General features: G+C 37.2%; 1 protein-coding gene across 2 annotated transcripts in view; it reads left to right on the top strand.

The window, feature by feature from the left end:
- Window positions 1-18,680, top strand: part of LOC134814108 (aspartate--tRNA ligase, cytoplasmic-like) — a 99,324-nt gene that overhangs the window by 44,158 nt on the left and 36,486 nt on the right. The window contains exon 1 of one of the 2 annotated variants that reach the window (XM_063822142.1): window positions 12,680-12,711. The exons of the other annotated variant lie outside the window; for it this stretch is intronic. The gene's annotated coding sequence lies outside the window, so the exon portion shown is untranslated. Of the gene's footprint in view, window positions 1-12,679; window positions 12,712-18,680 lie in introns of those variants that run through there. 2 annotated transcript variants of the gene reach the window in all.

Raw genomic sequence — 18,680 nt, 5'->3', positions numbered from 1 at the left:
ATGCGTCGATTCGCTTTAAGTTATTATTATAAAATTATTAAGTTAAATTTTATTATTACAGTTTACTATTTGGTAATTAATTATATATTGTGGGTCGTCGTGAATTTGATTAAACCCTCAAACCATTCACGACCTAACTGTTGCCACTTGGGCCAAAATTGTACATACAGATTGATGGCTGAGTATAATATGCATTATGAAACAATATCAGTATACACGTCTGCATGTTTTTCATTATAAAATTACATTTATTATAATGATAACCTGTGTTACTTACTTAAAACATCACTTACTTAAACATTCCTTTTCAGAGCAGTCCTAACCCTGCAGTGGACGGAGAAGTGCAGACAGTTTTGATATCGTATAAGAACGACTTCTTTTCACGATTAATAATACTCACGCGAGTCGCAGAACCTTTATCATGCTCCGGTCAGAGCTTTTAAACGGACCAATCTTCTCAACTCAGATATAAAAGTGAGTTTACCACCAACGAACCACCCCCTCCCTACACCCCACCCCCCTCCCCCCCCCCGGCCCCATCCTTCTCAAGCTCAGATGTAAAAGTGAGTATACCTCCAACTACCCTACAGTTTACCCCTATATTTGTAAATTGTACAATTATAGAAGACAATGATTAAGCTTCGTCCCCCAATTCAACTTGCAAGTTCACGATCATGGTAAATGAACCCTATAATTAAAACCTGATAATAACCTAATCTTTCAAAACAATATTTCTGAGTATAATTAATCGTTTGCAGTCCGACGTCTATCGAACGAGCTGTTTTGAATATTTGGGGACTATGTCGCTGGGGACAGGGTGGGCTGAGCGGGGCGAGGCGGTGCAACCATATCATATAAATAAATAACTGTAATTATTATACATTATGTTATATTACTTTACTTTATAGTAATGTTGAACTTAAATGTTGAGCATTTGAATGGCTGATAGATTCCTGCAGAAACAGTTCATGACTGTTTCTCATTTTCCTCACTTTCCGCAATATTCCTGTGGATTTGTGAACCTTTTGGGTGACAGCAATTTTGACCATGCTTTTTCAAAGCTGAACGTCATTGTTCCTGGAAATCAAGTACAGAACGTCATAAAACGGTTTCTGTGCTCACAGCAATAACAGTGTTTAGCAACCTGTTCTCACTGCCGCTAGTCCGTTTTCTGTGTCTCGTGACTCAACCCATTTGTCAATCACGTGACCTTAAACGTGACGCACGTGATATGCTATCGCAGTCAGCTGATCTGGACCGGTGATCTAAGAAATAGCCTGATTACGGACACCGGACACTACAACATTACCACATAATCTGGGACCGAATCTTGACTACAAGAGTTGATTATTTAAATACGGAGGGAGGGGGGGGGGTGTTTTCACCCTACAATAAGGAAACACTACCAATATTACACTAAAAGTGTCCCAATAGACAGCAATTTGCACAACATTTGAGATCATAACAAGTTGGTATACAAATGTCTAATATAGCACAATATAACAACTACACACAAACTGAATTCCTGACAGCCTGTCCCAGCTTAAGTCCAAGTTGTGCGGCCCCCGGGTGGGGGGGGGGGGGGATTCCCCCCCTATTGTGGTATAATATTCTATAATGTATCCTTGTTCAGTGTGACGCAAATGTAACTCTGATAGATTTCCCGCTTTGTGGTCGATCAATATTTCAAACGTGCACTTTCTTCTCTCCCTACCTCTGACAAAATCTGCAATGAAGAGAAATACCCACAACATTTAAACGAGATTACGCAATAAAGCATGGAATTTTCCCCGATTAGATTATCATAAGGATCAAAGGATCTAAATGGTAAATGTACGGTGTGATTCAAAGTCACACCGGGCACTCTCCCTCTCAAGTCCTCAAAGTCAAAACGACATTATAGCATATTGACCGTTTCCTTCGGTTCCTTACTGTAAAATGGTGATAAACGATAGGACTGTCTCCCATTTGGACTGTCTCTCCCGTCAGCTCTGTAACGACAGAAGCAACATATTAAAAGTGGCGGTGGGTGGCGAACCGCACTATTGACCGTACCACTGCAATTTTTTCGCAAACCATTGCTTGCATTGGCCGCTATTCGTTCTATCAGTATTTGTGTACTTGGTATCATCAAAGCAAGTCATGACGCTCCTTCAAAAACATGGGAAGTATAATTACTTTTGTAATTCAACGACTTTCAGTACTACTATCGGATATGTAGGATTGCATACATCTTGAATTCTGGAACTTCAGTAAAGACCATTAAACTAATAAGACATCAGTTATGTAAGACGATGAACAACACAGGCCTTTTTGGCATCATTTTCAAGTAGGAAATCTTCCCCAAAGTTTAAGGACACCAAAATTATTCAAGTACATAAAACAACGATCTTATAAATGTACTTTTCCACATCGAATTATTGCTAAACTTTTTCCCTTCTAACACTATCTTATCTGTGTACATCCTAGATCAAACATCCATGTGATTACTCTTGTATCCCTATTATCGCTGTCACCTGCCGAGCCTTACAACATCTAATTATAACCTTCTCAGCACTTATCTATAGAATTTTAAGTTGTAAAATGCTTTATTAATTATTCGAAGTGTTCGGATTGGGATAGGCACAATTTTTTTAAAACTTCAAACCAAGAATGAAAAAAATCATAACTTTAGACTTTAGACTTTATCGCCCCAATAATCACATTCCACAAATAACAGAGATGTTTTCAGTCGATACAGCGGGGCCCATTCCAGAAAGGTGGAAGATGTACCCCTGTCAGAAGAGTGTGTAAAAAACACACAAGTTAACGGTCCTTCTCTCGTCATTAACGATAATCTGCTTCGTACGAATGAGGTAAATTCCATGAATTTGTAATTTATTTAATTTTTACTGTATTTAATTTATTATTTAATTTGAATTGGCATAAAACAATGTCCTTGCTAAATGAGGTTTTTTTGTTTTTGAGAAGAATTTAGCATTTTAAACATGCACAGGAACAATATTTGCAAGAGAACACTGATTAAAGTTACGAATGTATCAGGTTGATTTTACTTTCATAAATCAATTCGACTGCCATTAATAATTGAAGCAATTGATGGTGCCTTTTTGGTAACCACTCATTAAGAAATACACACTACGATCATGCTTGGTTTTTTTTGGTTTTTTTTTCAGAGCTATTTCGATTAAAGAAAATACCTGTTGATTAGAAACTATTCCTTAATATACCAAACATGAAACTGAAATTTGTGTGTCCTCGCTGCTCACATGCTGACCAAACTTCTCATAATAGCTTTTTAATGAGGAGATATAATATGTTCAATTAATATACGGCAAGTTCAACACACTTATTTCACGAGATTTCCTTGTAATTGTAGCGTGTACCGAATTTTTATCAGCAACTACAACTTGCATTTATAACGGCGAAAAACAGATTAATTATTTGGATAAATATTTCTGATTGAATTTTCTCCAAAATTTAAGACATATTCTTAAACCATCAAACCTTGAGACCCCACATGTCTTTCCACATTATTAATTATAAACTGCTGACCATTAGTTTTAAAAAATGCAAATTCTTAATTTGTTTTTAATTAATTACTATTAATTAATCCATCTAGTATAAAATACCTGTTAACAGCAGCAGTTATTAAAAAACCGTAAGTCCATGGAACAACCTAATAATAGTCTTGGCAGATTGCCGAAAAGGTCGCCTCCCTGTTTCCGTCGAAACGTCCAGATCGTTCTTCAAATCAATGATATTTTATCATTTTTTTGTTATCTTTTGATCTAGAAAGATTCTTTCCATTAACGAGAGTATTTTGCCGAAAGGTTCCTAGTTTAATCTCCTGGACGCACATTGGCAGAGAAGTTGAATTTTTCCTCCGCCCCAAGTCCCCCAACAGTGTTTAAAGAATTTGCAGAGGAAGTTGTTTACCAGTGTTCCTAAAAGTATATAAAAACAGGCCCGAGTTTAATTTAAATGATTTAAAGTGATCTACGAAAATACCTTAAAATACATACTTGGATGATTTTGCTCTCTAAAAAATAAAACTCTAAACTACAGTGTTTTTTAAGGCAGTATTAAAAAAGTGTTTTGGAAGGAAATAGTGCTGGTTTAAAATACTGTGTTTATCTCTCTCTATTGTCCACACTATTTAGACCTATACACTATTATTATACAGTCTGCCATGAACGAGAACAAAGCCTCAACATTTGGCCGGTATTATGAAATGTTTGAGAATAGTATCATGAACTTCAGACTCACAGACTGTTCTAATCTCACCTATAATCGGTATGCACGCATTCAGTTTAAATAATGTTCCCTACGCTGGTACATTTCCAGTTTAATCTAAATTTATTAGAACACTATCCTTAATCGGGGCTTCGCTAGAGTAAGCATGAAAGTGGTTTGCCAGGGACAACTGAAAATGTGGAGAGAGAGGTCACGTGGACGTAACAACCACTTAGCCCTGAGTGTATATTAAAGGCGCAGCACAGGTAACAGTCCATTAGAAGGATACACATTTCGCAATATCACATATTGTGATAGATTCCAGATCAAAAAGTACAAGTTGAAGTCAACCAACGTGACATATTCTTGTACTGGGGGGGGGGGGGATCTGGGGTGGTAAAACGCGCCCAGCATATGTTCACGTGGTTTACGTCAACTTGTACTAAAGTAAATGGAACTATCACAATATGTGATATTGCGAACTGTGTACCCCTGCTAATGGACAGTTACACATGTGCTGCGCCTTAATATAACACTCAGGGCTAAGTGGTTTGTTACGTCACGTGACCCTCTCTCTCCCACTTTTTATATGTTGTCCCTGGCAACCACCTTTCAGCTACTTCTAGCGAAGCCCGATTTAAGGTATGTTTCTAATAAATTTAGATTGAACCTGGAATGTACCAGCGTAGGGGAACATTATTAAAAACCTGCATGCGAGCATACCGATTATAGGTGAGATTAGACCAGGTCTGTGAGTCTGAAGTTCATGAATACTATTTCTCAAACATTCATAATACCGGCCAATTGTTGGGCTTTGTTCTCGTTCATGGCAGACGTATAATAATAGTGTAATAGCGACTAAATATGGTGGAAATAATGAGATAAACACAGTATTTCAAACAGCACTATTTCTTCCAAAACACTTTTTAAATACTTGGCCCGTAAAACACTGTAGTTTAGTTTTAATTTTTTAGAAGCCAAATCAATCAAAGTATGTATTTTAAGGTATTCCGTCGATCACTTAAAATCATTTAATTAAACTCGGCCTGTTTTATTATAAACTTGTTAGAACACTTGGTAAACAACTTCCTCTGCAAATTCTTTAAACACTGTCTAGGGGACTGGGGCGGAGGAAATTCAACTTCCGTCTGCAAAGTGGTACAGGACGATAACCTAGAACCTTCGGAAAATCACTCTCCGTAATGGCAGAACTTTCTAGATCAAAGATAACAACAAAATGATAAATAACATTGAATGGAAGAACGATCTGGACGTTCGACGGAACAGGGAGCGCCCTTTTTCGGCAATCTGCCAAGACTATTATTATGTTTGTTACATGAATTCTCGGTTTTTTAATAACTGCAGCTGTTTACCAGTATTTATTCTAGATGGATAATAATAGTACAAATTAGAGAATGCATTTTTAAACTAATGGTCAGCATTATAATTAATAATGTGAAAGAAATGTGGGGTTCTCAAGGTTTGAAGGGTTTTACATAATGGTCTAAAATTTGGAGAAAATTCAACAAAAGATTTATCACATATAAATATCTTGTTTTTCGCCGTTAAAAAATGCAATTTGTTATTGCTTGATAAAAAATTCGAGTACACGCTAAAATTACAAAGGAAATCCGTGAACTAAGTGTGTTGAACCTGCAGTATATTCATTGAACATATTATATCCCTCATTAAAAAGCAATTATGAGAATTTTGGTCAGCAGTGAGCAGGAGGACACAAAAAAATTCAGTCGTTTGCGTCATATTAAGAATAGTTTTCTAATCCAACAGACAATTTTCAATAATCGAAATAGCTCTGAAAAAAAAAACCCAAAAAACCAAGCATGATCGTAGTGTAGTATTTCATAATGAGTGGTACCAAAAGGCACCAATCAACAGCTTCAATATCAAATGGCAGTCGAATAGTTTTAATGAACAGTAAAATCAACATGAGACATTCGTAACTTTAATCAGTGCTCACTTGCAAAATTGTTCCTGTGCATGTTTAATAATGCTAATTTCTTCTCAAACAAAACACATCATTTTGCAAGGACATGTTTTTAATGCCAAATTCACTAACTAATAAATTAAATACAGTTTAAACTAAATAAATACAAATTCATGGAATTTACCTCATCTACGAAGAAGATTTATCGTTCATGGACGAGAGAAGACCGTTTAACTTGTGTGTATTTTACACACTCTTCGCCAGGGTTACATTCTTCCACTTTCATGGAATGTGGCCCGCTGTATCGCACTGAAACATCCTGTTATTTGTGGAAATGTGATTATTGGGCGTAAGTCCCTAAAGTCTAAAAGTTTGGAACAATTCTTGTTTTGAAGTATTAAAAAAATTGTAGACTATCCCATTCCGAACACTTCGAATAATAATAAAGCATTTTAACAACTAAAAAATCTATAGATAAAGCTGAAGAAGGTATAATTAGATTTGTAAGGCTCGGCAGGTGACAGCGAATAATAGGGCTCACAAGGAGTATCACATGGGAGGTTTGATCTAGCGAGGTACTCCAGAATAAGATAGTGTAAGAAGAAAAGTTTAGCACTAATCGAGTTGGAAAAGTACATTTATAATGATCGTTGTTTTATGACTTGAATAATTTTGAGCTGCCTAAAATTTGGGAATTTCCAACTTGCAAATGAAATGCCAAAAAAAGGCCTGTGTTGTCATCCAACAAGAACTGATTCTTATATAGTTTGACTGTCTTATACTGAGTTTCCCAGAATTCAAGATGTAGCAATCTACATATCGATAAAACTGAAAGTCGTTTAGAATTACAAAAGTAATTATCCCTTCCCATGTTTTTTGAAAGGTTACGTCCTACTTTGATTTGAATGATACCAAGTACACAAATCTGATAGAACGATAGCGCAATGCAAGCAAATGGTTGCGATAAAATTGCAGTGGTAGGTCAATAGTGCGGTTCCGCACCCACCGCACTTATAATATGTGCGTCTGTCGTCTACAGAGCTGACGGGAAGATACAGTCAAATTGGGAGACAGTCCTAATAGTTTATACCTTTTACAGTAAGGAACCGAAGGAAACGGTCAATATGCTATAATGACGTTTTTGACTTGAGACTTGAGAGGGAGAGTGCCACCAGTGTAGACTAGAATCACACGTACATTTACATTTATAATACTTTTGGATCCTTTATGATAATTTAATCGGGGAAAATCCCATGCTATTGCTTAATCTCGTTTAAGTTTGTCGGTATTTCTCTTCTATTGCCAGATTTGACAGAGGTAGGAGAAATGTGCCACGTGTGAACTCTTGCTCGACACAAAAGAGGGAAATCTAACAACGTACATTTGCGTCACACTAGAACAAGGAATACATTATATAATATTATAACCCCCACATTAAAGTCGCGCAACTTTGACTTAAGCTGGACAGGCTGTTCAGAATTTCAGTTTTGTGGGGAGTTATGGTTATAGTTGTGCTGCTACATTAGGACATGGTTGTTATACAACTTGAGTATATGATGCTGGAAGGGTGATGTGTTGGCGGGAGAAGTGGTGCGTGGTAATCGTATTGTGGGGGAAGCGGAGCGTTGGGTTTAGTTGGTATGGTAATGAGTTGAGGGTATAGTGTGGTCCGTTAGGGTAAAGGGGGGTGGTGAGTAGAATGATCGTCTCCGCGCCCCTCGTAGGGCCTTGGCGCGTTAATTGTGAAATAAGAGGTAGGAGCATTTTAGTCAAGTGGATTTCGATTTCCCAGAATTAATGTGGTATTGTGGTAGTGGGTCGGTGTCACTGATACGCATCACGTATTTAATGTTAGATAAAAGGTCCAAGAACAGCTGAATGATGGATAAGCCATATAAAGTGAAGTATCGGTTTTATGGGGTATAGTGTTTTTGAATAAGTGGGTGGTTTGTAGTATCTAGTAATAATAAAGGGTATAGGAGGGATGTGAGTAACGAGGTGATATATATGGTTTGATGATGAGAAAAGGTTAAGGGGTTGTAGGGATTTAGGTTGTAATGGGGTTATGTTTGGTGAGGGGATGAGGGGTTTTGATGGGGATTGGATGTATAAATTTTGGAAATATTTAACGTTGTGGAGGTTTGGGTGTTTTGGTTGGTTTGGATGGTGAGGGTGTTATTTGTTTAGGTGATGAATTGATTTGGAATTATTTTTGGTATAATTGTTTGTTTGGTTTGGTAAGTTTTAGTTGGTTTTTTGTTGGTATTGAGTGGTGGTATTTGATGGTGTTGGGTGGATAGAGAAGAGAAAGAATGAAAATAAGGGAAAAATAGTATGGTGGAAAATTTTGTTTGATTTATGAGTGGGAGTGGTGTTAGAAGTATGATTAGTGTTGGTTGTAGATTTTTTGGGGATTGTTTATTAGTGGTGTGATGGGGGTTGGTGTGGGAGGGTAATTTAGTTATTGCATGTTGTATTGGGGAAGATGCTTTTTCTTTGCTTCTATATTGTACAATTTAAAATTAAAGGTAAACGGTAGGTATTGGAGGTAAACTCCTTTTACATCGAGCTTGAGAAGATGGGCCGGGGGGGGGGTGGGGGTGAAGGGGGGGGGGTTTAGTTGGAGGTAAACTCACTTTTATATCTGAGCTTGGCAGAAGATGGTCCCGTTTAAAAGCTCTGACCGGAAGCAAGATAAAGGTTCTGTGCGACTCCGCGTGAGTACTTATTAATCGGTAAAAGAATTCGTTCTTTAATTATACGAACAACTTTTCCTGCACTGACACCGTCCACTGCAGGGTTAGACAGCACTGAAAAGGAATGTTTAAGTAAGTGAATGTTTAAGTAAGTAACACAGGTTATCATTATAATAAATTTAATATTTATATAACATGCAGACGTGTATACTGATTAATGTTTCATTGCGTATATATCATCATCAATCTGTTGTCCACTTTTGGCCACTGAAACAGTATAGGTCTTGAATGGTTTGAGGTTTTAATCAACTCTCACGACGACCACAATAAATAATTAAATTAACAAAGTTAACTGTATATAATAATTTTTAATAACTTAATAAAATTATAATAATAACCTTAAAGCCGAATGCCGAGCAGGACGAACGGTTAGCCCGAATACAGGTTGGAGCTCCAAACCTGGACCAATGGTCATCAGGCTGCGGTGGACTCTCACACAAGACTCTATGAACACAAATACCATCCATAGGATTAGTCCTGGTATCCAACTCCTCGCTCCTGTAAATAGGTAATTGGTTAGATTGGGCTAATTGCTTATGTTAGCGGTATCTAGGCTATTAAATTGTAACAATGTATAGTACTGGCTTGTTTTAGTTCATCGCAATTACAATGTTTAAAGAGAGCTAAACATGAGAGAGAGAGAGAGAAGAGAGAGAGTCTACCTCTGCCCGAGAGAGAGAGAGAGAGAGAGAGAGAGAGATGAGAGATGAGAGAGAAGAGAGAGAAAGAGAGAGAGAGAGAGAGAGAAGAGAGAGAGAGAGAGGAGAAGAGAGAGAAAGTGAGAGAGAGAAAGATAGAGAAGAGAAGCAAAAGTGTACTATATGTAAAGTGACTATTACACCTCTTTAAATGGACACATGATTACCATCATCATTTTAACACCGAGGAGCTAGAGCGTGCTCCTGACCCTATAATAATAAAGGTAGATACAAGTATAGTTGTTTACTTATAATGTAGTAACATTGTTACTCGACAATTAAAGCACTGTGTTGACCAATGCATGGAGCACTCTTGCAGAATGATATGTGTCAGTGGCAGTGTAACTGTATAGATGTATATATGGTGGGTACACTGTCTACAGTGTGCACCATTTAAAACATTATATACACTATACAGGGTAACACAATGTACATTAATATAAATGTATTTAACACAGTAAGCCAAGGCTACTATATACCCACTACAAGACAAATATTTTTGGGCAATCAATATGCAGCGGATATCGTGAAAACGTATATCGACTATTGCGTCTGCCTCCACATAATACGCTAAAACCAGTCGTGACACATGATTGAGAAAAAGGAAGAATTTCGGTGGGATATTAGCTCCATATTAGGAAATGAACATGTAATCTTTTAGGGAAACATCGTGTTTTGTGCAGATTATTGTCCTGACAAAACAGTATAGTAGAGAATTTCATATTAATATAACTCTATCCCTACTTTAGAAGGACCACAGTTATCGTTATCTTCAAAAGTGTAAACAATACTTGCCCGACTCAATTAATATCTCCGTAACAAGATTCTCAATCCTAACACACAAACTGTCTTGTTCTGCTGTAACATTAACTGCTACGCTCCTGTTCCCTGTATGGTAGTGGTTGTGTGTCGTGTTGTGTGTGTGTGGTGTGGTGTTTGTGGGTGGTGTGTGTGTGTGTGTGTATGTCCGTGTGTTTGTGTGTGTGTGTAGTGTGTGAGTGTGTGTGTGTGTGTGTATTGTGTGTGTGTGTGTGTGTGAGTTGTGTGTTTGTGTGGTGAGTGTGTGCGTGTGTGTGTGTGTGTGTGTTTGATGTGTGTGTGTGGTGGTGGTGTGAAGCTGTGTGTGTGGTGAGGTGTGTGGTGTGTGTGTGTTTTCAAATGATAAATTAAGCACAAATACGAGGCATGTGAGTGCTTATCATAAAACTTCAATACATGGACATTTTATCGTCGTTAAGCTCATCTTTAAAAACGCAATTAAGACTTTAATTTGATTGTCATTGACAAATTGACATTATGTTAAAAACAATTAAACATAGAATACTTAATCGCCATGTATGTAGTATGGTGGAATAATGCAATACATGACTTTTTCAAGTTAAATAATAAATGTAATGTTACATCCCTCCAACACATCCAAATAAGAAATTAACACACGCCAAGCGTCCATTACATATAACTAATAATCCTGCTCCAAACCCAGGACTATCCAATAGAATCTCAGTGTCCGTGACGAGTAATAAACGTCACGTGAGTAATAAATACATAGCAGGAAGTACATTACTGCAGATACGCCTCTTTACAGATTACTCTGGTCATTAGTAGCACGGTAAGAGTAAAATACCACTTGTACAACACAAGATGTAAAATGTACTGCGACACAATGACTATATATTACGTGTAGTACTGTATGTTAATTATACACGTGTGTTTGTGTGAGTGGTTTTCCATGTGTTGTTGTAAAGTGAGGGTGGAAATATTGTCCGTGGCTAATTTAGGAACAAAAAAAACACCCTAAAGATAACTTCAAGTGAAACTTAAGGTGATCAGATATATTTCAGTGAAATTAGTGATTAATCAGGAAATTGAAAGAATATCGTAAAGACTGACGTTATAACACATATTAGAGTATAAACCTAAGCCCTCGTTCGCTGTTAAGATGATACAATTTTAACAGAAAGTTGCGTACCTGGAGTAAATACTGCTGAGGATCAAATCGTAAGTGCTGGCAACAAGAAAATATCCACGATGAAGGGATAAAGTGCATAAATAAAATAGTCTGAACAAAACGTATCTCCCATTCAAACAAACTCATGGCAACTGAAGGAAGCCTCGTAATTTAAAATCATGTTAATATTTAAATAAAGATAAAATAAATTATGAAATAACGATTGGTCAGAGTTACCAAAATAACGAAGGTCGTACACTGAAACTTAACGCAATTCTTGAATTTGAAGCTTTACAAAGATGCGCTTCAAGAACATCCAACAGGGCCAAATAAACTCCAAGCCATCCTTTGTAAGCCCAAAGTTGGCAAGTGGTATTATTTCTCTCCTATCGGATACTATGTTTATATTGTGGATTCGTCCACACACTATTGCAATACAGAGCTGCAAAATAACCAACAACCTACATGCTGTCATCCCTAGTAAATAGTATAAGATTGAAGTATGTTTTACAGTTCACACATCATCAGTTTTATTTATAAATAAAGATAATAATAATTGAAGCTAAGGGGATAAACCCCCTTAGCTGTAATTTACATATACAGTGCACCTGTATATCTCAATTATTTAAAGAGTGACTGAAATTTTGTTTGATTATGAAATTTTTTAACAGGGGGGGGGGGGGCCAAAAGTAACGTTACATACGTTGGCCTTTATTTAAATAGCTCAGTCACTGATTGCCCGATTGAGGTAATTATTTTGGGTATGAGGGGGGGGGGCAGGGGGGGTCTTTATAAAATTTCTTCTCAAAATTGATTTTATAGTTGTTTCAGATAGAGGGGAGTGATATCTATCTGCTGCTTTTGGTTCCATGGAAAACTATTGTTCCTAGCCGAAGCTATTGCCAGTCAAAGGTCTGCGCTCATGTGTAATTGTATCGCGTGAGCGATTTTCAATTGCGTGCCCTGAAAATTGAGTCTAAAAATCTATCTTCTCCTACATTTTTTAGCAATCACCTTGAAACTTTCATAAAGACCCCCCCCCCCCCCCCCCCCCCCCCCCTGCCCCCTTAATATGTTGCGACCATTTTTTTTTTAATACTTTCAACACTACTATATAACAAATAATTTGAGGACCCCTAGTGGGAATTAACACCTCAATCAAATGTAGCAACCATTACAGGTTGTATGTCGATGTAAATGGTTGTTGCATGATAGTTTATTTAAAGACATCCTAAAGACTATCAGACATCGTTTTAAAGAGCTGTTAACTCCCATCTATCACCTATCACCTATCCATCACCTAAAGAATATCAGACACCACTCATTCCCATCTTCTGAATTGCTGCAAAGGTACTGTAATCAACAACTAAATAACTATAAACAGTAGCATCGGTTTTAGACTCTATCCTGAATTCTTTGCATTATTGTGTTTATTTGAACTATGTCCGGTATCCCAATCAGAAATTACAGCCTTCGTGACAGACCTAACAGTGCAAAAGCAAAATGTTCTACCTGTGTATCACTAAGTCTTGAAAACGACAATTTGAGGAGACAAATTGCTCGTCTAACCAAACTTACCCAAGGCTCAGGCCATGACAAAATTGCGGTTCCATTCTCTTGCGGGGACAATGTTCTTATCTCTGAACATGAATCAGAAACTCAAAACTGTGAAGTTAGCAGTGTGACTGAACTTAATAGCAACCCATCTCTTGTGAATTCTTCTGATGTTAACAAACAATCTTCAACCAGTGTTAACGTTGTGGGTAAGTCCATCAATCCATATCATGATTTGAGTCGAGGTGTATTCAGGTTTGTTGATACTCTCAAGTTGGATATGGAAACACAATACACACAAACGTTTAACAATAGGACTGTAGCATACTATGGGGATTTCCCATATGCCTACAATGGAGGCTTCCATAACACAAGGCCGTTAAATGACAATCCCTTATTAAAGTCTATTTTAGAACGTTTACGCTCACAGTTCCCAAGTCTGAAATTTAACAGCGCCATGATCACTAGGGTATGAAAATGGCAAGTATGAAAATGGCAAGCAAGGAATACCATTCCATTCAGATGATGAGAGGTCCATATCACCAGGCTCCATGATTTCCACCATATCGTTAGGAGCAACAAGAGTCCTCAGTTTTAGGTCTAAAAGCAAAGTCCACGTTGCCAATCTTACTCTCTCCCATGGCGACATAATGATTATGACCAGAAAATCTCAGGACAGCTTTGAACACAGCCTTATTCAGGACCATACTGATGACATGAGAATTAGCATTACTCTGCGCCAGATTGATGGCAGTGCAACCTTGTCTGCTCCACCCGATACCTCAAGTAAGCCTTTCGTTACTGTAAGAGAAACTGAACCCTCAATCAAAGGGAAATCATCACCCAACAAAATCACTCATAAGAGCACCGTACCCCCTGCTTCAGTCAAAAGCAAATCCCTTGCTGTGTATGTTAGCTCAAGCATGTTCTCCAAGTTAGATGCTACAAAACTATCCTCTGCTCATCAAGAAGCACATGTATTTCACTATCCTGGTGGCATTGCAAACGGTATCAATGAACGCTTCCACTCAGATGAAAGAAAGAGGTCAATTGATGCAAATAATGTGAAGACCATCGTACTCATGTGTGGAACTAATGATGTGGACTTAATCCTAGAGAGTCCTCGACACATGAGGAATAGATTATTGTCACCCGATGAGTTCACAGGAAAAGCAAAGGCCCTTGATAACACCAATCGCTCTATTGATAATCTGATCCAGTCACTTCACTCGTGGGCTCCAGCTGCAAAAATTAAGATCATAAACATTTTACCAAGAGAAAGTTTTGCTAGAAATAAAGTGATAAATGACATCAATATCTTTTTATCTAAGATTCCTTCCAAATACTCGTTTGTTAGCTTTATACCCACAGAGAAGAATCGATTTTTGTTTAGTGATAGATCTGGATTTAGGAAATCATCTTGTTTTAGTAGATTTGGGGAAGACAATGTGCATCTAAACAGCGATGGTATCTTTAAACTAGCAAAGCACATCAAGTACCATGCTCACCATTGAAATCGACATGACATTTCCACCTGAATATTTATTTTGATTTCAAGTTTAAAACTTTTCTATTGAAAATATTTACAGGCGGATAATTTTCACCTGATTTTAGTTTAATCAGACACAACGACCAACACGTTTTGTGAAATGACAAATATTCACAACTCAGCTGACAAATTTCATAACCTTTGCATTGGTCACTGTAACATTCAAGGTGGTCTCCTAAATTTAGCTAAAAGTAATGAACTTACTCAACTCATTCGAGATCATAAGCTAGACATACTTTCCCTAAATGAGATGAATCTTAATGATACTATTGACACAGACACCATAAATATTCCTTCCTCCTTCAACATTATGCGATGCGACAGGCCAAACAGTTCTAGGGGTGGTTGTGGCTTAATGATAAACAAAAAACTAGCTTACACAGAATTAGTTATGGATAGTAAGCTTGATAACATTGAAGCATTATGGGTGAAGCTTAAGAATAGCAAGATCAATGTTTGCTGCTTCTATCGCTCTGGAAATTATTGCAGTGTTGATAACTTTATTGAGTACATTCATTTTTGCATGAAAAAATTGAACGGGAAAAAGGTTATCTGGATTGGGGATATAAACATTGACCAGAATAATATCTCATCCACCCAGTACAAAAAATTAGATATGACCTTGAGATGTTACAATCTAGTTCAAACCATTCAAGGGATAACTAGAGTTGCTAAACGTGGAGACAATTTTACCCAGACTACTATTGATGTAATATTCACTAACTGTTATGCAGATTTTGTTCAATCTTCTGTTCTTGATGAACGTATTGGGGATCATCAAGCTATTATGTGTGAGATAGATTGTAAAGTACCTATAGCTCCTAAATTTGAAAAGGTTGAAATTAGAAATCATTGTAAACGTAATGTTAAACAATTCTTAGACTATCTAGATACCTGTTCTGATTACAGTCCACTATTGGAAAGTACAGATGTTGAAGCTATCACTGCTGGCCTTTGTCATCATATTGAACAGGCATATGCAACCTTCTTCCCTTGCAAGACCATAGAAAGGCATGAAAAGTTCATACATAAACCTTCTACTGAACTTTTAAATGCCATTAATCATACACATTTTCTTCTAAAGAAATTCCGTAAAAAGAAGGATAAGAGAGACAATGGAAATTGCAATAAATGTGGTATATGTAGCAAATGTATAAAGTGTAATGAGGCCTGGGATTGCTACAAGATTCAGAGAAATATTAGAAATAAATTAGCTAAAACCTGCAAAAAGGCTAATGTAATCGATGATCTACAAGTTAAAAGTGCCAAGAATGATCTTAAAGGGGTATGGAAAACTATCAAACTGGCATCAAATATGACCCCTGGTACAACTAATTGTCAAACTATCAATGAGAATGATCCTGAGCTATTTAACTTTCATTTTGCAAATGTTGGATCAAGATTGCAAAATCAGGCCCCCAATATTGAAAGAGTTAGTTTTACTGATTTTTTACCTCCTAGAACTTCTAACATCTCATTTGATAGATTCCAAGAAATAAATGAAACTGATATCCTAATGTATGTCGAAACACTCAAGAATGACAAGGCCTCATATGACGATGTGCCTCTATTTTTACTTAAGCAAGCTGTACCACACATAGTTGAGCCACTGACCCATATTGTCAATTTGAGCCTTAATACAGGTGTTGTACCAACCCTTTGTAAAAAAGCTAGAGTAACTCCCATCCATAAGGCAGGAATGAAAGATGATCCTAATAATTACAGGCCAATATTAGGTTGGTTCAAAAAAACCAAAATTTCTCAAATTTTGCTGAGTATAAGCTCAAACATTGATCCCATGGCTAAAACACCCCCAAAAAATTTTTTTTGGTCCAACTCGTCCGGGATGGGACTGCACATGCCACGCCCTAATTTTTTGAGGTGCTTATACAGGTAAAATTCTTAAAATTGCCGTTTTTGACCTTTAAACGTCTAGATAGGGTCGCGAAAGCAATGGAGTGTAATATAAATGTGATAAAAAGGTTAACTTTAGTCAAGGTTTCATGTCTCTACGACCTTAGCATCAACATGTCTCTGCGCCTCCATTTTAAGGCGCGGTCGCGTCTCAACCATTGCTCAGTAAAGGTCGTAGAGACATGAGACTTCAACTAAAGTTAACCTTTTCCTACCATTTATATTAGAGTAGCACAGATTCAGAGCTCTAAACACATTCTTTCATCCTTAAAATGACAATCATATGAATTTTGCCTGTAAAAGTTGATATCTTGATGTCAATTAACATCGTAAGCTTTTGAAATTAAAATTAATTAAATGAGTCATAATACTTAACACACAATATTTACACGCAATATGAAAATATAAATACAGGAAGTCTTTCTTGGATTCGACATTGAACTTTTCTCGGTCCCTGCACTGGAAAGTGGAACTGATCCTTTAAAGAAGTCAGCAGGTTCTGATTTAGGTACCCTGGTTTTCGGATCGCCATGTCTTCACAAGCAAGCTGTCTAATCTTCGTTGCCAAAAGGAATTTGTTGCCAGAGGAATATTTTCGTCAAGCTAGGATTTAAATGAGGTCCTTATAATTTCTTTATGACTCGTAAGCTATAGGATAAGCATTGATGAGGTCCAATAATTCCTTCATAGCTCGTCACTGACAGGATCATTATCAACGATATCCAATGATTCCTTCATAGCTCGTCACCGGTCACTGACAGGGTCACCGATCACTATTAATAAGGTCTGATGATTTCTTCGTGACTGACGAGGTACAGTAATCTCTTACTGATACGTCAAGCCGAGTTAAGTAAATAACTATAAATATCCAAGCATTTGCTAACAAAATAGCATCTGGTTCTAATTCCTTTACCAAGTTATCAGTAATGGATCTAAATGAATCTTTTTTGTAAATCTTCTTAAAGCTGAAGGACTGATTCCCTCTCCAGTCTCCAAGATGGGGAATATTTGTTAAATTCTTGTAGGATTCATGAAGAGGGGAAATTCTCCACGGTATGCTTGCGTTCTTCTGTAGGATGATGCCATAGCTTCCATATTCCCAATACTCGAACAGTTCGTTCTCGACAGTGACAACAGCAGTATACAAATTCACAAACTGCTCATTCATAAACATTAGTCTCCGGAATGCGACTTCATTTTAAGAGAGCTTGGAAGAGGGCAAATTTCCCCAGTAATGTTAGTTTTCACTAGCATTGTAATGCAAGAAATTTTGCAACACAGTGCAACCAACGAAGTTGTTCTTACCTCTGACAGTTCCAGGGTGTGGAGACGTGGAATCCAAGAAAGATTTTCTGTATTTTTTCATATTGCGTGTAATATAAATATTGTGTGTTAAGTATTATGACTCATTTAATTAATTTTAATTTCAAAAGCTTACGATGTTAATTGACATCAAGATATCAACTTTTACAGGCAAAATTCATATGATTGTCGTTTTAAGGTTGAAAGAATGTGTTTAGAGCTCTGAATCTGTGCTACTCTCATATAAATGGTAGGAAAAGGTTAACTTTAGTTGAAGTCTCATGTCTCTACGACCTTTACTGAGCAATGGTTGAGACGCGACCGCGCCTTAAAATGGAGGCGCAGAGACATGTTGATGCCAAGGTCGTAGAGACATGAAACCTTGACTAAAGTTAACCTTTTTATCACATTTATATTACACTCCATTGCTTTCGCGACCCTATCTAGACGTTTAAAGGTCAAAAACGGCAATTTTAAGAATTTTACCTGTATAAGCACCTCAAAAAATTAGGGCGTGGCATGTGCAGTCCCATCCCGGACGAGTTGGACCAAAAAAAATTTTTTGGGGGTGTTTTAGCCATGGGATCAATGTTTGAGCTTATACTCAGCAAAATTTGAGAAATTTTGGTTTTTTTGAACCAACCTAGCCAATATCCATCCTTCCACTTGTAGGAAAACTTAAAGAATACTTTGTCGGCAAGCAACTCACTGATTACATGGAAGAGAACAAACTTTTCATCCGGCATCAATATGGCTTTCGGAAAAATCACTCCACAACTTA

The sequence above is a fragment of the Bolinopsis microptera genome, chromosome 4 (genome assembly GCF_026151205.1).
Source record: "Bolinopsis microptera isolate Bmic1 chromosome 4, MBARI_Bmic_1.0, whole genome shotgun sequence".
Classification (NCBI taxonomy): domain Eukaryota; kingdom Metazoa; phylum Ctenophora; class Tentaculata; order Lobata; family Bolinopsidae; genus Bolinopsis; species Bolinopsis microptera.
The sequence above is the reverse complement of the archived record's forward strand: the minus strand, read 5'-3'. Positions and strand labels throughout refer to the sequence as shown.